The sequence below is a fragment of the Podarcis liolepis genome (assembly GCF_965112155.1).
Source record: "Podarcis liolepis genome assembly, chromosome: Z".
Taxonomy (NCBI): Eukaryota; Metazoa; Chordata; class Lepidosauria; order Squamata; family Lacertidae; genus Podarcis; species Podarcis liolepis.
This window is the reverse complement of record NC_139570.1, coordinates 26,318,627-26,340,545: the sequence shown is the minus strand read 5'-3', so window position 1 is coordinate 26,340,545 and position 21,919 is coordinate 26,318,627. Positions and strand designations below refer to the sequence as shown.

At 42.3% G+C, this 21,919-nt stretch overlaps 1 protein-coding gene across 2 annotated transcripts in view; it reads left to right on the top strand.

The window, feature by feature from the left end:
• The window catches only part of DCX (doublecortin), a 123,487-nt gene that overhangs the window by 62,391 nt on the left and 39,177 nt on the right, over nt 1-21,919 (top strand). The gene's annotated exons all lie outside the window — the stretch shown is intronic.

Here is a 21,919-nt window from a genome sequence, read left to right as displayed (position 1 = left end):
TGTCAGAAGCGCACTGGGCCACAAATGTAGCAGTAATCATTCTGCTGTTTTCAGGGGCTTCAGGGTCAAAAGGAGTCCATATACGATAGGCTTCTTGCAGCCTCTCTAAAAAGTCTCCTGGACTCTCATTTGGTTTCTGTTCTACTTCTGAGACTTTAGACATATTAGTGGGCTTCTGGCATGCCCTGCGGATACCTTGCACAAGCGTCTGGCGGTAGGTGGTAAGTCTGGCCAGGTGAATTACATTGTTTGGATCCCAATTAGGATCTTCCAAGGGAAAGTTGTCTTGGAGATGACGGTCAATATTAAAAATATTTCCCACTCTGGCCTGCTCACGCAAATATATCTGTGCCTTTTCAATTATGTCTCTCCTTTCCTCAGTGGTGAACAGAGTATTCAGGAGCTGGCGGCAATCTGTCCAAGTAGGACTATGAGTATTTATTATTGAAGTCACCAAGTCCATCATAGCCTGAGGTTTTTCTGCGAAAGATGGGGTGTGTGTTTTCCAATTCATCAGATCTGTAGTCGTGAATGGAATATATTGCAGGGTCGAAGTTCGAGGTGGCCTTGGTCCAGGTAGCCCGTTAACCAGCACAGGCTCCTCAAGTGCATCAAATACTCTTCTGAGAGGGGCTACTACGTGATCTTTCTCTTCGCTTTGCTCTAGGGGCCTCAAATCATAGGGGATGGTATTTGTCCCAAGGCGTTCTTTTAGCAGCTTTATACGCCTGGCTGTATTGCTTGCTGACCGATTAAGGTCTCCCTGTAACTTCTGTAATAATTCTCTAGGACTTGGATGTACAGGAGTTTGGGGTAGGCAATCAGTTGTTTCACTAAAAGAGACTGTAGATGGAGTTCTACTGGGACTCACAGATGGAATAACCACTTCTGCTTGGGCTTTATTATAGGCCTCCAATGCCTCCTGAAGATATTTATCATAATCTATCAAGGAATCAAGTTCTGTGACTCCAGCCCCATTATTCATTCCACTTTCTTGCCTTGGGGTTACAACTGGTGGAGTGTTTGGATTAGGCTCCCTTCGATGTGGAGCATAGGGTGGAGGTGGAAGCAGCTCTTCCTCTGGTCCCTCAAAAATGGGTTTGAGTTTATTTGGCAAGATTCCTTTCCTGGCTTCGGCTTTTACAGCCAATAATTTGCATCGTTGGACTTTGCATTCCCTTATCCATGGAGGATTTTTATTTAATGTGCTCAGCCAGGAATCTATATATGAAAATTGTTCTGGGCACCCTCCAATTTCTTTGGCGATGTTAGACCAAAGTTTGCTTACTAAATTTATATCAAAAGTTCCCTGAGATGGCCATCCAGTATTTTGCTTTGGCCACTCTAATTCACATAACGTTCTCAGGCGCTCTGGCGTCATTTTGACTCCATACGCCCCTGAGAAGGCTTTCTTAAAATTATTTAACATACATTCAAGAGGTGTATTTTCCCCTTTTGAACCCCCAACTCCCATTGTATGGCCCTGTGAAGTATCCACTCAGTCACTCACACACACGCTTCGTGGGGTTTCTTGCCCAGATGGAGTCGCCTCACTGGGAACCGAAGTACTACCCACTCCACACTCAGGTCAGCTACAGATTGCTCTGTACTTTCTCACACATACAATGCGCTGGATACTTCACCACACACTACCTCCCAACTTCCCCTTTTCCCCCACCAGACCACCATCTGATATACCCAACCACCTAGCGTACTCAGTTCCCACTTACTGAGACGCAGAAGTTTGATCAAGACTTCTCTTCCTCCCAATTAATTGGAGGGCCAAAAATCCCTTTGTGCACTTACCCCTGGTTGGTTCCGTTTCCCCCCGGTCCGTCGCCGCCAGTGAGCAGGGTATCAGACAGACGAGACTTCTGCGTTCCCCCTGGAAAAATTTACCAGTGCGCGCTTGGGTAAGCAGTTTAGAGATCCTCTCTCTTGTACCCTGCTCAGTAGAGCGAAGGGGCTGCGTTCCAGCAGACCACTTATCCGAGTCACAGGGCACCATAAAATGTAGCACCCTGCTTGTGGTTAACGCTTAGCTGGAATGAAATATTCAACGCAGCAATAGAGAATTTAAAATAATTATTTATTTGTCAGACAAATAAATGAGAGGCACAGTGGTATATGGTTACCAAGCTCTGGCCTGGCCTCCTGCCATTATGGCCAGCACTTATATTCCCTTAATCCAGCCCCCTTTGCTCCTCCTTGGGCTGCCTCTGTCCAATCAGCCTGGTTGGATTTCCTATTGGCTGATTGCTATAACCAATCACAAAAAGATACACCCATATCCTTCTGTCCTTATAAGGAACACAAACAGCTATATATTGTTACATCTATAAATGACAAATAAGTAGTAATATATCTTACATGTGTCTCAACAAGGAATCTTAATTACCAGCTCACCTCTTGCCCTCCCTGCCCTATTGCCTTCTAAAACAAATGGTTAATCTTAAATTTTTATCTTAAACATATGTCAAGGATCTTGAGTTTCACATCAACATTGAAAGATATCCTTCATTTGAAGGTTTCTAAACAAATGTCTGGCAGCTAATATATCAGGACAGCATTTGATGGCGTCTTCTTGTCTGGCAAGAGGCTGGACTGGTGGCTGACTTAATTTCAAGATAAATACAACTCTTCTAGCATTTGTTCAATCCTTTGCATAATTACATTTAAGCCAACATATTTAATACACAACACAGATAGCCTCTTAAAAGGAATAAGGCCTTTTTAAAGTAGAGAGAGAAAGAAAGAAAAGGACTCAGTTTAAAACAGTTTCAAAAGAAGGCTCTTCAGTTCACATCCCCCCCCTTTAGCAAGCTGCTTTTCCCATTATCTGTTTAAGGAAGAAACAGCTTTAAAAAGACTTCCCAGCTAGATGCTTTAAAAAGACTTCCCAGCTAGATGTTTTTTCTCCCATTTACCTCTGGCCTTAGAAAATACAGCTCAAGGTTTTAAGAGAGGCCCATGGTATCATTTTACTATTTGCCCATTCCTAATTATATTTATCTCTGCCTTTGTTATCTTCTGTAACATGTAGGGTCAATGTCCTGCTTTTAGTCTGTTATTTCAGCTTTTATGACTTTGAGAATTGTTTTCTGCTATCAATCAAAAAGGGGGCCCCTTGTCTTAGGAGAATGGCCAAGGTTTTCTCTGCCTGGCATTGAAACATTTGAAAATCTTTTAGGCTCTCTCTAATATACAAGTCCTGATCAAACATTAATAAAATGCAGGCTTATGCCTGATGCCTCAACGGGACTCAGACATACAGCCTAACTCCTGCCCAACTCACAAAAGCATATTCACACATTTACAGTATGAATAATGGGGCTTTTTCACTGGATAATTAAGATGTGTTAAATCCCTCTTTATGGAAAGGTCAACAACTCTACTCCATATTTTTAGGGAAGATCTGTAAACCTAACAAATAGTTATATATGGTGCAGCCTTGACAAGCACATGCATATTAGGAGAGATTCACACTGAAACGCTGCTACATTTTCATGTGATTTTTTTAAACTGAACTAATGTGAGGAATTGAATTTAAGGTGGAGGGAAATGAGAAACTGGAATCGTCATATTTACCCATTTCTATCAGCCTGCTTCAGTTCCCCGCCCCTACCATAGAAGGCAGGCAGGCGGAGCAGCCATTTTACATTTATATTCACCACAAGTCTGTGAAGTCAGCCATTAATGTTCCAATCCTGTGGATAGTTTAAAAGAAAATGACTTGCTGTTTTAAAAAAACATATCAGGGTATAGACAGTGCTGCCATGGTATCCTTGACACAGGTATTATCTTTTCCTAATCCTGTTTAAAGCTTATGTATGAATGTTTTCCATCTTTTACTCTCTCAAATGCGGCGTGCTGCATCCTGATTTCGGACAGTGATCCCTGCAAACAAATGAAATGTGTATATTGCAAGGCATTCATACAAAGTGTCGGCAAAGCATGAAATTTTTAGTACAAGAGTGCGTTAGGAGAGTGGTGAAAATTTCACGCTCAACTATGCACAATGATCTGAATGGATTACATTGGGGAAAGTTTGCCAGCAATGATTTGCAGTGTGTTTTATTCAACACTGATAATGTCTCCATTTCCTCTGAGTCAAATGTGTTAGCCAGAGTTATTTCATTATTTACTAGATATTTTAAAATGTGTAATGGCCATCAACTTGAATAGCTTTAAAAGAGGAGTGGACAAATAAAAAGGCTACTAGCTCCATGCACAAAGCGTTGCAAGTTCAGTGCTATGCCTTTGCCTACAGTTTGATTTCAAACTGTATGGGTATAAATAGGATGTCATGGGATGGTCAGGGGGTGGGGGGCTTATTCCTAGGTAAGTGAGGTTAGGATTGCAGTCTCAACCAAGTAATTGTCATGCATTTTTAGGGCTGCCAAATGTCTGGAATTTTCTGAACATAGCTGGGATTCGTCCTTCAGAAATGGCGCCTGGACAGAATTTTTAGAAACCGGTTAAAATGTCTGGGAAAATCCGGGCATATGGCAACCCATGTTGGAAGTTTAAAGTTTTGGCAAATTTCCCAAAAAAAATTGAAAAAATAGCTTTAAAACTTTGCCAAGAAAAGCTCAACAACCTTTGTGTTCGGATTTTCACTTCTTGAAATATGACATCCCTGTGCAGTTATTTGTATCCTGTTTCTTTCAGTTGTTTAATCAAGATGGCTGCTAGTCCATTTATGCACTAGAGAGTAACCTGCATTGAACACAATGGAAAATATTTCTGAGCAGGCCCCTGCAGGTGGGGGGCAAGCAGATGCACTTGCCCCAGGCCTCAGAGGGCTGAGCTGGCCCAGGCCCCCACCAGGGACCTGCTGCCTTTTTTTAGAATTTATAAGTTTCTTCTAACAACGCTCCCTCCCAGGGCCTCAAACAAACTCAGCACAGGCCTGCTCCTGAGTAAACATGCATAGGCTTCCTCCATTAATCAGTTCAAATTAAGGCCATTGGTTGACTTTAATCAAATTATATAACGTTAATAAATCATCATCATCAGATAGGTGTAATATTTTCTTTGTGTGTGTAATTAGTTAAGGTAGATAAAAACAGCAACTTTTAATTAGCTGACAGTTCTAGGAAAAGGTCTCTTTCATTTTAGAACTGATTTCAATGAAATAAACTAACGGAGAACTTACTGGTAGGCAGCAACAAGATATGTGCAGCTGAAATAAGTGGTGCGCCTTTGCAATTAATTCTGCATGCCTGAGTCCAGGGTAATGTAGCAAATGGAAAACACTTGTTAAATCATTCTAGTGTGCTGATATTATACTGTATTCCATGTCCTAGGCATAGGGCATACTTGCATGTAATTGTGAGGACATTATTATTATTATTATTATTATTATTATTATTATTATTATTTTATGAATGTGATCCAGTAGGGTTCTTCTTAGGTTCCCATGCACAACAAGCCTCAGAATCCTCTGTAGCAAGCTGGAGTCAGCGGATGCACTCAGGAGCCCATCAACAGGTCAGTTGATGTGGAAAGAATACCTTTAAGGTACAGGTTGGACAATCACCTTAGCTGCTTTCAGACCTTCAGTGAGCGTGGAGCGTGAATGGGCAGCAGGTTTCTGTGTGCTGTGCTTGCCCCCAATTGATGCCAATTCACTTGAACATCTGCATAGAGTTTACACGTGTGCAACAGATATCTGTGGAGGGTTGTCTCCTTAAAAACTGGGACCTTGCCTTTTCTGAGATGCCTGACTACATGGATAAAAGTGTCCACATGCAGAGGGAAGGTTAGGAATAAGACTGGGGTCTGCTGACTTTATTCATTTTCCCCACCCAACTCATGTTCTGAATGTCAGAGAAAGACTCTTGTGTCATCATGTTATGTGAAATATTACAGCTTTTGCCAAAACAATAGTGTGTGAGAGAGAGTTTTCTTGATTTTTAACCAAACATGGACAGAACATTAAGTTTCCCCCAATTCCCCCCTACCCCCCAGAACAGAAGATTAGTATGCCTGATTTTGCCATAAGCCTGTGTGCACAGTTGATGGTACCAGTCTTCTGAGTGTTCAATCAATCTGGACTTTGCAACTTAAAAGTAATTCCAGTAAAACCTGTGGCTTTACAAAGCCCAGAACATTGTAAGAAAAGAAAAAAAGAACACAACTGTAAATGTGAGGAAGGGCTGTGAGATCCATATAATCTCAGCCTAGCAACAGTGGAAACCTGCTATATTATGTAAAAAAAATAAAAATGCCTAGACCATGATAACTATAAAGAGCTGAGTATAGAACCATAGAACTTCAGTATTGGAAGGGACCCAAGGACCATCTAGTCCAACCCTCCACAATGCAAGAATATGCAGCTGTTCCATATGGGGATCAAACCTTCAACCTTGGCACTAGCAGCACCACTCTCTAACCAACTGAGCTATCCAAGCTGACAAAGTAAGAGCTGAGTAGATGCTCGTGGATTCCATATCAACTCACATAATACATTTCTTAGGGAAACTGTTATTCATGTGTAGGATTTGGGTGTCAAGGAGGAGATAAAGCCAAGACTTGGTATGAAGTGTTTCGATAATAAAGAAATGTCTACAGTTATTGTGATGAAAACAAATGGATTGGTGTGAGGCTGGTTCATGTGATAAATTTCCTTGTACTTTTCATGATGATCACTTGGGCATAGGCTGCACATGCAAATATTTTTGTACTGGTCCTTCATTTTTAATTGGAATGTATATTATAGTAAAGGCCAATTGAATTCTCAAAGGCCAGTATCCCATCCCATCCTATGTATAACTTGACATCTTTTCCCTTGAAGGACTGGCATCTTAGAGCTAAACTCATTATTAGGTTTCAGCTACATAGCCACAATGGCAATAGCCTAGCCTTTGATAGCCTTGCAAATACACTATTTGCAAAGTAAAGTGATTTTCCCCAACACAGTGCATTTTTGTATTATATGTTCATCGATATTTTGCATATTTAACCCCAATAAATGCAGTTTTGTACACATTACTTGGCCAGAAATCTGCATCACAAAATTTAGAACATGTGAATTTTGAAGGGTAGCTATGTTTCACTTTGTGTATTGTTTTGGAAAGTAGCTTCACCTTTAAGTGTGAACTGAATCAACCCTAATTATGACAGATAAAGGTGCATTGTTGTTATTGTTGTTTTGAGTATTATAACCAGGATTATTTATTTCTGTGCAAATCAGGATTATTTATTTTATTATTTATTTATTACTTATTTCAAGTTACATTTTCTACAGATCAGTTTCATTTGTTGAGACATTAGTGTTACATTAGGAAGAAAGGGGGGGAGAGGGAGAAAGAGGTGGTGGGGGGAGTGGTGAGTGGGGTGCAGTTGGGTGGCAATACTTCTATTCTACTTAATGTATGTGTGGGGTTTTGTGTCAGTGTCACTTCTGTGGGTACTCTTTACTATTCGCTTGTATTCTTTTGCTGGTGAGAGAGGTAAGGTGCATTGTTAACTGAGACCAGGGGTTGTCAACCTGATTCCTACCACCCACTAGTGGGTGTTTCAGGATTCTAGGTGGGCGGTAGGGGGTTCTACGGAACAAGCTGAATCCTCCTTTCATCGAGCACTGGTGGGTGCTAAGGAAATATTACCATCAAGAAAGATGCATTAGTGGGCGGGCGGTATGAAAAGGTTGACTACCCCTGTGTGAGACTAATGATCTGTCCATGTCACTGGAATTTGGAATGGAGACTTCATCTTAGGATCAGGCTAAAAGCTTTTGGTGGTGGTGGTGGTGTTAATAGTAATACTTTAATTGCCATAATTAATAATAAATTAGTAATTATTTATCTTGCGATTTTGAATCTCGGTTGAGATGAAAAAAAATTGAGTTTCTGGAACTGTTAGACAATAAGTAGCCTTGAGAAAGTGAAATTGTGTGCCTTTGGGGAGATGGGGAATTGCTGTTTAAGATTTAACGCTGCCTATCTGCGAATTTGCTATTTCTCCCGCACCTTGCTCAAGTTGCACATTTGTAAATAAAAAAAAGTATGAAGTCAGAAAGTGTAGATTAACTGCCTGAAATTTGACTTGTGTCTTAGTAGCAATCCAAAATTTTTTTCATTTGCTAAAAAAACTAAAAACCATTGGTGTTTTTGAGATCCTGGGGGAAAAAACCATGAATTATACTAAATATTGCATCACATTTCTCCTTGCCCTGTGCTATCCTTGGGATAAGAGAAGCAGTAGATCCATTCTTAAAACCATCTGCCTCCACTGTTTCCCCCTGGGCTGTTAGTTGGATGTTCGGATCCTCTTCAAATGAATTTTTCCTGATTCCCAGGAGCAAGTGAACTTGATAGGATTATAAATCAGGACTCTCTCTCACTGTAGAAATATTTGTACTCACTCCAATTATGCAGCCTCCTATTTTAACACTCCATCTATTTCAGTCTTACTGCATCACTTACTCAATTCATGTAGTAACCAGAGACTAGATTGGAGCTTGTTTCTGGTCCAATGGAGGTATCAGGGTGTATATACAGTATGTTATATATGTATTTAAATTGGGCTGTGGGCCTCTACACACTTCACTTTCTAAGGGGTGCACCTAAAAACAGCCAGAGGAGCTGTTCTCCATCATGTCACTGAGAACTTGATGCCATCTATGCTGTTGGGAACAGACTTATTCCCCACCCCCAGGAAAGCACTTACCTCCAAGCACACCAGTCTCATGAGGAGAAAGAGTATTGAGAATGAGCATGCCACATCGCACCTTTAAAGCTGGCGGGAGGGGCATGATGGTTTGTTGAGATATCTTCTCAGCTTTAATCTGGTTTTGGACTCCTGATTTTGCTCTGGAACTCTCTAGTCATGCCTTTGGCGATCTGCACCTGTAGCCTGACCTGTACCGTTGAAAGCCTCAAATAAATCAGTATTTCTTTCTTCAGATGTAAGAGCTGCTGTTGTAGTTTTTGAGACAGGAGCCAAGACCAGGAGTTCTCCTGTGCGAAGATATTTGTGCTGGTAGAACACATTGGTTGATTGGGGTAGATCTTGAAAACACAACTGCAAAACAGAGGATCGAATCTGGTTGAGGAAGATTCCACAACTGTCCCTACTTGTGATACCATGAAAACAAGCATTTCAGTTTAAAGTGCTTTTACTTGTTGTATGTATGGTTTAAGAGAAATCAAGGGGAAACAAGGCAACACAACGCTTAAATGCTGTGCCACTTTACAAAACAATGAAGGTTTTCGTATCTTTAAGGAAGCTACTTACATTTGCTGAAACCTTAAAGCATCATTGTAAGGCAATAGCTGCCATTCCTGTTTTTCAGTATAGCCTCTGGTGCAATTTAGTTGTTAAGCAACTCTGTTTTTAGCCTTTTGCTAATCTCTAAAACTGATAGTCTAATACAGACCTGTGTGAAAACTGAGATTTAGCCAGTCAAAGACTCTTCTCAGCCCCTTTCAGAATAGCTTGGCAAGTGACTTTCTCCCTAATACCTTGCAGCTAAGGAGGTTTGGGAGGAAGGCAGTGAAACCAGAATGTCTTAATTAGGGTGCTCTGCTGGCTGAATCTTTATCTCATATTTAAAGACTTGCTGACAGGAGGTGGTGAATTCAAGGATATTTATAGCCTAGGTTAAAATTCAGGAAGATTAAAAGTTTGGGAATTAACTTGTTCCTTTCTTATAAAACAGAGCCCTACACTTAGTTCTCTTTCAGCTTACATATGAAAAGCAACAGTCACCATTATCTACCTGTAAATTCCACTGGAGCAACACTGGAGTTCTGAATAGAGAGGGACAAATATGACAATTTCAGTTTCTCGGTTCCTTATATTTCCAGTCTTAATTTCAGCTCTCCACATTTGCACATCACATTTGGGGCTCAGGATCTAATTCCATCAAAGCCTTAGAAATACAGTAAAGTTAAAGGTACCCCTGCCCGTACGGGCCAGTCGTGTCCGACTCTAGGGTTGTGCGCCCATCCCACTCTAGAGGCCGGGGGCCAGCGCTGTCCAGAGACACTTCCGGGTCATGTGGCCAGCGTGACGAAGCTGCTCTGGCGAGCCAGCACCAGCGCAGCACACGGAAACGCCGTTTACCTTCCCGCTATAAAGCGGTACCTATTTATCTGCTTGCACTTAAGGGTACTTTCGAACTGCTAGGTGGGCAGCAGCTGGGATTGAACGACGGGAGCTCACCCCACCGCGGGGATTCGAACCGCTGACCATACGATCGGCAAGCCCTAGGCACTGAGGTTTTACCCACAGCGCCACCCGCATCCCACATTGAAATACAGTAGTGCAGAATAAATTTCTTCAGAAACTTTTCTTTCAGAAACTTCTTTCAGAAATTTCTTTCAGAAATTTCTTTCAGAAACTTCTTTCAGAAATTTCTTTCAGAAACTTCTTTCAGAAACTTCAGAAATACAGTAGTGCAGAATAAATTTCTTCAGAAACTTTTAGTCCCTCCCTTCAGGAACCTCTGGAGCTCTCTTATGTACAGAATTGGGGTAGCCAACAATCAAGGCAAGAGCTGACAGCACCCAGCTGAACTGCAAGCCTGTCAGCCAAACGTTTTCCTGTGTTATTTGGAATGGGGTAATAACCAATAATGGAAGTTTATAAGACAAAACCTTATAGATAGTTATTACTTCTCATAGTTGAATTCTACACTTAAAATGAATAAGAGACAACTTTGGGAATGATTCAAGAAGGCATTGGCATTTAATTTGGCATTCCAAAGTTCCCATTTCTTGTTAATGTGCCCTTTATATAGGAATCCAACAGACTGATTCCCGAAACCTTTGCTAATTCCTGGAAGCAGAATTACTATAGCAGAAACGGTTCCCTTTCCTTTGAGTGACACTAACAGAATTGTTGCACATAAAGTAGCACTTTATGTTCTGGCTGCAAGAAAGATAAGAAAGAGATAGACGATATCACAAGTTGCACAAGAGATTTGGAGTTCTAATGGAAGTTAAGATCGGTATGAGTTAGCAGGTGATACTTATGAACTCTGCTGTCCTCTCTTTAAACCCTTGATGCCTTTTATTATGTAATCATCTTATGCAGTCGGGCATGGTTTGCATTTTGGCAAATTGAAATGAAATTTTAATGGTCTTTGTTTAATTAAAATATTTGATAATGGTCACAGTAAAATTATTTGGTGATGATATTACCACATCAGTTTGTGATTTCTTTTTAAGTCCTCATGGAAATTCATTACCATGTTGGTGTACCTTTCTCCTTATATACCAATTGACTTCTGCTTCAAAGCAGTAAACAGTGGGTTTTCCCAGAGGAGGCAGTGTGAGAAAAGAACCTGTCAGGCTCGTGCGTAGAAATCATGGGACAAGTGGCAAGGGCAGAGGCAAAAGGGGGGCAGAGCAATGAATGTAAACTTCACCTTTGTACAGTGGACTAGTTTCTATATAGAATCACAACCCCTCTCAGTCCTCCATCCTGGCAAAGAGGCATTATCAGGCCCAGTATCCCTGAAGGAGCGTCTCCACTCCCATCGTTCTACCCGGACACTGAGCTCCAGTGCCGAGGGCCTTCTGGCAGTTCCCTCACTGCAAGAAGCAAAGCTACAGGGAACCAGGCAGAGGGCCTTCTTGGTAGTGGCACCCGCCCTGTGGAATGCCCTCCCATCAGATGTCAAAGAGATAAACAACTACCTGACATTCAGAAGACATCTGAAGGCAGCCCTGTTCAGGGAAGTTTTTAATGTGTGACATTTTAATGTCTTTTTAATCTTTGTTGGAAGCCACCCAGTGTGGTGGGGAAAACCCAGCCAGATGGACGGGGTACACATTATTATTATTATTATTATTATTATTATTATTATTATTATTATTATTATTATTATACCAGAGTTCAAGGACACCTTCAGGTCAAAGAAAAATGCTTGGGTTTAAAGCAGGACCAATGAGGAGACATGGTCTGGGGAGAATTCTAAGCTAGAGAGGCCTAGAGGGTCACCCAACCCTGAAGTACAGTTGGGTTTTGCATTTAAAATGCAAAATAAAAGAAGAGATGGCTTACCTTACAAATACTGCAAAAACTACAAGAGGATGGGTTTGTTTCTTTATTAAGCTAGCCAAATGTTTTACAGGAGAGCATAGCTGTCAATGTTTCCCTATTTTAAAGGGAAATTCCCTTATTCCGAATAGGATTGCTCGCAAGAAAAGGGAAAAGCTATTGCCAGCTATGCAGGAGAGACCCATACATTACGGGTGACTAAAATGATAGTACTGTATAGAGATAAGAAATAGCAAAAAGGACTGAAGGCTCCGTAAGAAGATTTATCTTTTAGGGAAAGCTATAAGCAACTGACCTCTCCTAATATATGAAGATAAATTGGAAAGGCCTTCTCCAGGGGAACAAGACATTCTCCAGCCGTTTCTTGGAAGGGAGGGGGCAAAACATTAGCAATGGTCATAGCACAGCTTCTTTGACTTTTCCTAACGAGTTTTGTTGGGGTGGGGGCTGCTGCTTCTGCTGCTGCTGCAAATGACAGCAGCAGCAACTGTGTTGACAGCCCAGCCACCATTTTGCATCATCCATAGTGTCATTCCAGGGAAAATGGCAGCCCACACAGACAGGCACACAGAGAATATTCAGATATGTTTCTGCAAAATCGTCCTTTTTTCAGGGGTTGAGAAAAAAGAAAAATATTTTCTGTCTGTCACATTCTGAAGCATATGCTTGTGCTAGGTTTATGATGTAGAAGATAGAGAGGCAGTCCTTTTTGTAGAAGAAATGAGCTGATAGTGGGATTTATACATTAGATTAGTTAACAGGATTGGATAGAGGATTCTTGTCATTGCTGTTTTATTGCACCTCCCTGCAAATGCTGAGTATGTGTTTTCAATTACTGCACCTTTCTGTGGTACATCAGCTCTCAGTGCTCAGGCATTTCCTAAATTGTCAGAGGGAATTAATTTTTATAAATGCATATTGCAATGTTTTAAAGTGGATGCTCGAATGGACTAGTGATTTTGCCTCCATCTGTGCTACATATTTAAAGCAGTATCGTGCCATTTTAAGCAACCATGATGTAGGTATGTCCTGTGTTGTCACATTACTGGGCAGAAATTGTTGACGGCATTAAGAACAAAAGAACATAAGAGCCTGCTGGGTCAGGGCAATGGTATATCTAGCCCACCATGCTGATCTCACAGTGGTCAAACAGATGACTGTAGGAAACCTGCAAGCAGAATTTGAAAACAAGAGCGCTCTTCCGTCCTGTGGTTTCCAGCAACTGGAAGTCAGAAGGGAGGACGAGCAAAGCCATTGTAACTAGAAGCCAGTGATAGCCCTGTTTTCCATGAATTTGTCCAGTCCCCTTTGAAAGCCATCCAATTAAATTGGTGCTGGATTGCAGCCTAGCCTTTGGTCAGCTGTGGAGGGTGGGTGTGATTAAAACTTCCTTTTGCATTGTGAAGGAATTAAAGGTGCTGCTCCAAGGGGAGAATTTTAGGCTGGTCCTCCATGGTGGCAGAGCCTGGGCTCCTCTGGGAGGCCAGAGATACCAGAATATTCAAGGAATCCAACATCTTTACAATGGATTGTAAAGTTCTTGAAGTTAGTACACACGATTCTGCAAGCAGTTCTGCATAATGCACATTAGAGAATAAATTTTCCTCTAATGGAGTTTCTGCAGATCTCTCTGGTAGGGTGCCCCCAACAGTGGCTTTCTTCTGGGCCTCCTCCATGGCCCCTGTTTCAGGCTGGCTGGAACCCTGAAAGCCAGAGCCCTCTGGCTAGGGACTGGGAAAGCGGCGCAACGTTTTGTTTCTGGTTCCCCCTTGTTCCCTCTAATGCCAAACAGAGTGGCTGTGTGCCCGCTACTAAGGTAGTAAACTGCCCACCAACCCTCCATGAACTCCCTCTCCCTACTTTGTAAACTTTGAATTGCACTGCATGCTGGAGACTCACAGCTTAAAAGAGCCCAACTTGCAAATACCGTATTTTTCGCTCTATAAGACGCACCAGACCACAAGACGCACCTAGTTTTTGGAGGAGGAAAACAAGAAAAAAAATATTCTGAATCTCAGAAGCCAGAACAGCAAGAGGGATTGCTGTGCAGTGAAAGCAGCAATCCCTCTTGCTGTTCTGGCTTCTGGGATAGCTGCGCAGCCTGCATTCGCTCCATAAGACGCACACACATTTCCCCTTACTTTTTAGGAGGGAAAAAGTGAGTCTTATAGAGCAAAAAATACAGTAAATAATATTTGCCAGAATAAAAAATAAGTCAGAATCTGAAGGAAAGTTTTGGTCTCCAATCTGTCAAAAGGGTGATGTAAGCAGCATGAAACCCCTTTTTCCTGTGTCAGCACTTACAATCTCAGTGCTTAACCAATAATTGCCATCAGCTTTGCCATGACAAAGTACAAATCTGATTTGCACAGAGGTTAAGAACATCTGTACACTGTCTCTGCAGTAGCTAAGGGCAGCTTAATTTGTAATTAAAGTCTTTAATTTCAGATAATCTTCATTAAGAATATAATATTTCCTCGTATCCAAATTCTTTCAGGGTTGATTGTCACAGATGTAAAACAGCAAGTCTTTTTTTGCATCAAGTACTTCTTTGGAGGACAAGCTGAATGCAAAACCACCAGTTAGATTTCTTACAACAAAGGAAGACTGAGAGTTCAATAGGTATTGTTGCACACCACCCCAATCTCTGACCAGTGCAGGATTCCAGGGGTTCCAGGCACTTAGCCAGGGTTCAGTTTCCTCAGAATGAGGTACAGCAGAGACTGTGGCATCTTTAGGATATATGGTTTGTTTACACATATATACAACCTGAGCGTCTGATGGAGAGGTTCATAGCATTCACACAATCCGGTCTTCTCCCATAGCCACAGCCTTGGATCCCAGCAGAAATATGTCATGGCTCTGTCTCTGCAGTTGCTGCCTACTTCTGTTGTTGTTGTTTAGTCGTTTAGTCGTGTCCGACTCTTCGTGACCCCATGGACCAGAGCACGCCAGGCACTTCTGACCTCCACTGCCTCCCGCAGTTTGATCAAGCTCATGCTAGTAGCTTCAAGAACACCATCCAACCATCTCATTCTCTGTCGTCCCCTTCTCCTTGTGCCCTCCATCTTTCCCAACATCAGGGTCTTTTCCAGGGAGTCTTCTCTTCTCATGAGGTGGCCAAAGTATTGGAGCCTCAGCTTCACGATCTGTCCTTCCAGTGAGCACTCAGGGCTGATTTCCTTCAGAATGGAGAGGTTTGATCTTCTTGCAGTCCATGGGACTCTCAAGAGTCTCCTCCAGCACCATAATTCAAAAGCATCAATTCTTCGGCGATCAGCCTTCTTTATAGTCCAGCTCTCACTTCCATACATCACTACTGGGAAAACCATGGCTTTTACTATACGGACCTTTGTTGGCAAGGTGATGTCTCTGCTTTTTAAGATGTTGTCTAGGTTTGCCATCGCCTTTCTCCCAAGGAGCAGGCGTCTTTTAATTTCGTGACTGCTGTCACCATCTGCACTGATCATGGAGCCCAAGAAAGTAAAATCTCTCACTGCCTCCATTTCTTCCCCATCTATTTGCCAGGAGGTGATGGGCCCAGTGGCCATGATCTTCGTTTTTTTGATGTTGAGCTTCAGACCATATTTTGCGCTCTCCTCTTTCACCCTCATTAAAAGGTTCTTTAATTCCTCTTCACTTTCTGCCATCAAGGTTGTGTCATCTGCATATCTGAGGTTGTTGATATTTCTTCCGGCAATCTTAATTCCAGCTTGGGATTCATCCAGCCCAGCCTTTCGCATGATGAATTCTGCATATAAGTTAAATAAGCAGGGAGACAATATACAGCCTTGCCGTACTCCTTTCCCAATTTGGAACCAATCAGTTGTTCCATATCCAGTTCTAACTGTAGCTTCTTGTCCCACATAGAGATTTCGCAGGAGACAGATGAGGTGATCAGGCACTCCCATTTCTTTAAGAACTTGCCATAGTTTGCTGTGGTCAACACAGTCAAAGGCTTTTGCATAGTCAATGAAGCAGAAGTAGATGTCTTTCTGGAACTCTCTAGCTTTCTCCATAATCCAGCGCATGTTTGCAATTTGGTCTCTGGTTCCTCTGCCTCTTCTAAATCCAGCTTGCACTTCTGGGAGTTCTCGGTCCACATACTGCTTGAGCCTTCCTTGTAGAATTTTAAGCATAACCTTGCTAGCATGTGAAATGAGTGAAATTGTGCGGTAGTTGGAGCATTCTTTGGCACTGCCCTTCTTTGGGATTGGAATGTAGACTGATCTTCTCCAATCCTCTGGCCACTGCTGAGTTTTCCAAACTTGCTGGCATATTGAGTGTAGCACCTTAACAGCATCATCTTTTAAAATTTTAAACAGTTCAGCTGGAATACCATCACTTCCACTGGCCTTGTTATTTGCAGTGCTTTCTAAGGCCCATTTGACTTCACTCTCCAGGATGTCTGGCTCAAGGTCAGCAACCACACTACCTGGGTTGTACGAGACATCTATATCTTTCTGGTATAATTCCTCTGTGTATTCTTGCCACCTCTTCTTGATGTCTTCTGCTTCAGTTAGATCTTTACCACTTTTGGCCTTTATTATGGTAATCTTTGTACGAAATGTTCCTTTCATATTTCCGATTTTCTTGAACAGATCTCTGGTTCTCCCCATTCTGTTGCTTTCCTCTATTTCTTTGCATTGCTCGTTTAAGAAGGCCTTCTTGTCTCTCCTTGCTGTTCTTTGGAAATCTGCATTCAGTTTCCTGTATCTTTCACTATCTCCCTCGCATTTTGCTTGCCTTCTCTCCCCCGCTATTTGTAAGGCCTCGTTGGACAGCCACTTTGCTTTCTTGCATTTCTTTTTCATTGGGATGGTTTTAGTTGCTGCCTCCTGTATAATGTTGCGAGCCTCCATCCATAGTTCTTCAGGCACTCTGTCCAGCAAATCTAAATCCTTAAACCTGTTCCTCACTTCCACTGTGTATTCATAAGGGATTTGGTTTAGATTGTATCTTACCTGTCCAGTGGTTTTTCCTACTTTCTTCAGTTTAAGCTTGAATTTTGCTATAAGAAGCTGATGATCTGAGCCACAGTCAGCTCCAGGTCTTGTTTTTGCTGACTGTATAGAGCTTCTCCATCTTTGGCTGCAGAGAATATAATCAATCTGATTTCGATGTTGCCCATCTGGGGATGTCCATGTGTAGAGTCGTCTCTTGTGTTGTTGGAAAAGCGTGTTTGTGATGACCAGCTTGTTCTCTTGACAGAACTCTATTAGCCTTTGCCCTGCTTCGTTTTGATCTCCAAGGCCAAACTTGCCAGTTGTTCCTTTTATCTCTTGATTCCCTACTTTAGCATTCCAATCCCCTATAATGAGCAGAACATCCTTCTTTGGTGTCACTTCGATAAGGTCTTGTAAGTCTTCATAGAACTGGTCAATTTCAGTTTCTTCAGCACTAGTAGTTGGTGCATAAACTTGGATTACTGTGATGTTAAAAGGTCTGCCTTGGATTCGTATCGAGATCATTCTATCATTTTTGAGACTGCATCCCAGTACAGCTTTCGCCACTCTTTTGTTGACTATGAGGGCCACTCCATTTCTCTTACGGGTTTCTTGCCCACAGTAGTAGATATGATAGTCATCCGAACTGAATTCGCCCATTCCCGTCCATTTTAGCTCACTGATGCCCAGGATGTCAATATTTATTCTTGCCATCTCATTTTTGACCACATCCAACTTACCCAGGTTCATGGTTCTTACATTCCAGGTTCCTATGCAATATTTTTCTTTACAGCATTGGACTTTCCTTTCGCTTCCATGCATATCCACAACTGAGCGTCCTTTCGGCTTTGGCCCAGCCGCTTCATCAGCTCTGGATCTACTTGTACTTGTCCTCCGCTCTTCCCCAGTAGCATGTTGGACACCTTCCGACCTGAGGGGCTCATCTTCCAGTGTCATAACTTTTATATGCCTGTTGTCTTTGTCCATGGAGTTTTCTTGGCAGGGATACTGGAGTGGCTTGCCGGTTCCTACTCCAGGTGGATCACGTTTGGTCAAAACTCTCCACTATGACCTGTTCATCTTGGGTGCCCTGCTCGGCGTAGTTCATAGCTTCTCTGAGTTCTTCAAGCCCCTTCGCCACGGCAAGGCAGTGATCCATGAAGGGGTGCCTACTTCTAGCCCAGCCCTTTCACACAATTCTGCACTGGCTTTTGATCTCATAAGGACCAGACCAGGGGCCAGCAAACTTTTGCAGCAGGGGGTGGTCCACTGTCCCTCAGACCTTGTGGGGGGCAGGACTATATTTTTGAAAAGAAAGAAAAGAATGAATTCCTATGTCCTGCAAATATCCCAGAGATGCATTTTAAATAAAAGGACACATTCTACTCATGTAAAAACATGCTGATTTCTGGACCGTCCACAGGCCAGATTTAGAAGGCGATTGGGCCGGATTCAGCCCCCGGACCTTAGTTTGCCTACTCATGGACCAGACTATTGGGGGCAGGACCCATTTATCCTCTGTTACCTTAATATCTCATACATAGGGACGATTATCAAGAAGCTGGCCTGGTTATTCCAACAATTGAATTCATCCACGTGTTAGTGAACCTTTTTTTCTAATATACCAAATTATGTTTGCTCAGCTGAAACAGGGAGCCTCTTTTACACCTTCCTCTCCAGGGGGATCCAATGGATTGCTTGAGTGAATGGAATCAGTTCAGTGATGGAAAGTTCTTCAGTGGGAAGGTTGTGAGTTACAGTTCAGCCATTCACCACATATAGCAGCTGCATTCAGGTCCAGAACTTCCTTTAAAAAGTGCCAAGCTCAGTGGTTATACCTGTTGTAGAAGAGGTAGGGCTGCCCTTTGTCCTGTATCTTAGACAAGTCAATAGAAAAATCATATATATATGCGCTCAACAGCTTTCGAGGTGTCCTGGTTTTTACTTTTTGAAGTATGGCAACCCTAGGAAGAGTGAATAGGAGGAAAAGTGTGTGTGCATGTGTTTATAATGGAATATTTTGGAAGAGGGCATGATTAGCTTGTTGAAACCCACTAGTAATAATATTAATGCCCTTAATTTGCATACCACACAGCCTATATACTTTGTGATTACACATGGTAATAAGCAGATTTCTGAACATTAATCAACCCAGTTTTCACAATCATGGGCTCTGGGTGGTGGAGCTATGAACCACTCATTATAAATGCGTATCAGACCGAGAGCACTCGGTGTGAAGATTTAGCTTAACACATTGCTTGCACCTTTCAGTGTCTGCTGAGCAAAAAATGATCCCATTAAACATGTATTGGATACATTAATACTGAGAAAATATAATAAATGCAAGCACAGGCATTCAAAGGGTGGGGGAAACGGGGTAAAGCTGACCTGCAGGATAGAGTCATTCATCCATTGTGGGAGCATAGCGTGGTTGGAAAATTTATCTATAAATTATTTCTTAAGATTCTTGCTGTAAGCACCATATTTGGAAACCCAGATAGCTGTCAAATTATTGTAGTACGAGAGCTAGTTCTTCACACCAAAGTCAGTAACACCTCCACCCCTAATTCACACTGCAGATAGAAAGATCTGTCAATTTTAGTTCTGTTTTTCTCCTTTTTCCAATGTTATTTGTGTCTCAGGAGCAATTTGGAATTTCTCCTAATAAACACCATACTGTATGCAGTAATCAACCCAGTAATACACCTTCTCCTAATATGCATCTTTTTGTAAACACTGATTAGTTGGAGAACTGCATTGCAAAATTCGGATACTGCAGATTTTGAGGGACGGTTTCATTTCACTTCTTGTATTGTTTCAGAAAGTGCAAACCTGGTAAATTCACCTTTTAATGCAAACTGAATTCCATTTCTCTCTCCTCCCAGCCCCCCCCCCCCCCGTTCCCTAACAGACACACACAAACATGAGCTCTGACAGAGGCAAGACCAGGCTGTAGACTTGATACCATAATAACAACAATAACACCAAGGCTGACATTGATTTCCTTCAGCATTTATTCCAGCAGGGAGCTATTGATATCAGCAGGAAAGGCCTCTATGTGCAACAGCTATAGAATTTAATGAGAGGCGGGCATGCTGAGTGAAATGTTCCTACGGAGCTGTCAGATACCAAAAACACATTCACGTTTCATACAGTTTCCTCTTCCTGCTTTGGGGGTTTTCCCTGAGACACCAAAGACTTCTGTTAAAAGGCCACCCCATCAGTCAATGAGTCCCTTTGCCCTTAAATCACGTCTGTGAGATGATGAAGGGCTTCAGACTCTCTCTTCCTCCCCTCCTCCCTCCATCCCATCTGCTTCACACATTAACGTTGATGGGTGTGCCTGGGATTTTGAAGAGAGAGAGAGAGGAAGAGAGAGAGAAGTGCACTCCAAATCTGGCGTGTATTGGAGAATGTGTTCTGCACTGATTGTTTCTATGGTTACACACTAGAGAGCTGTGAAGAGGGGTGTGGATTTGGGAGAGACCCTTTAATTTGCACAGAAATAGCCAAATGAGAATGCTGAAAAGCAGGACCAAATAAAAGCCTGTGGTGCTCTTGATGCTAAATGTGGGATGGGGAACTTGTGGACCTCCAGGTGCTTTTAGGCTCCATCTTCTACTAGCTCTAGTTAGCATGGCCAGTGGTCTGCAGTGACTGTGGGAGTCCAGCCATGTCTGGAGAGCAACAGTTTCACATCCCTGAGCAAAACCAAGCTTTGTTCTTTGCCTCTTTGTGAGCCTCTCCCTCTCCCTCAACACGGGGTTGTTTTTGCATTGTAGGAAGCAGAAAATGTATGGGAAGGCATCAGTAGGGGATGGTAGAGTCAGTGGGGACAGGGTGAAAGAGTAATGCTGGGATCTTTGTTGCTATGGAGTCAGCAGACCAGATTTCATGTTCTTGCCTCCCATTGTGTGGCGACGTCCCAGGAAGTGAACCCTGTGTTACCTGTGTTAGCATTGCCATCACAGTTGTAAACTCATCTTCACGGACAATCATGAATGTGCAAATCAGTCTATTTTTGGTTAGTGCCATTTTTGCTCACAAACCTGTTCCATTCTATTTCCACAGTAATCTGCCATTTGTTTTTGTACAGACAATGCCCCATTTGCACAGGGGTTGCATTTTGAGGCACCGCATACATCAGCAGGGTGAGCATAAGCCTGCTCTGCCCCCTTTTGGTGTTGAAAACGGCATGTGCACCAGCTGTCGCACACATGCCAAACATGTGCAAATGGGGAGCTGCCTGTATTTTTTAAAACCCACATGAAAAATCACATCTAAACAGATATTTCTCTCTCTCTAGATGCTCATTTCTAATGGAGTCTTTGGGAACATTTGTTAAGTGCAAAAGCCAAGGTAGAACAACTTCCTAATCCACACATTAGTCTGGAAATGGTGGACCAGGCCTGTCAGTTCGTATCAGAATTCACTAAGATTACATTCCTTGAGCATCCTTAGAAAAATGCCTTGACAGGTGTACCGGTAATATCCAGTGAAGCCAATGAATGTTATTATATGTAGCTTTGTACCTCCTTTTATGAAGTGGGTTCCTGTGAACTTTTAACACCTGTAAGGGTCACTGGAATGATAAGGTTCTGCTTCTCCTGATGGAACATGCACTGGTGGAAGAAGCAGAGCATGCTGGGTAGGTAAGGTAGATGATGCTCTACCTCCAGACAAGGCAGAGTTCCAGTCAATGAAGGGAATGAAGTCGTGATTACTTACTTTGCATCTAATGTTTGAAGAACCAGCTTGCCATTGGAATCTTCCTTCCGAGCTAACTGGGTCTCCACTTCTCTTGCTCCTTGTGTTTACAATGTTCATGGAGTGTGTGGGAGAGTTAACGGTAGGGGTGGTGGTGTATACTTGCTAGAAACAAATAACAAATTAATAATAATAATAATAATAATAATAATAATAATAATAATAATACCCTGCCCATCCAGCTGGGTTTC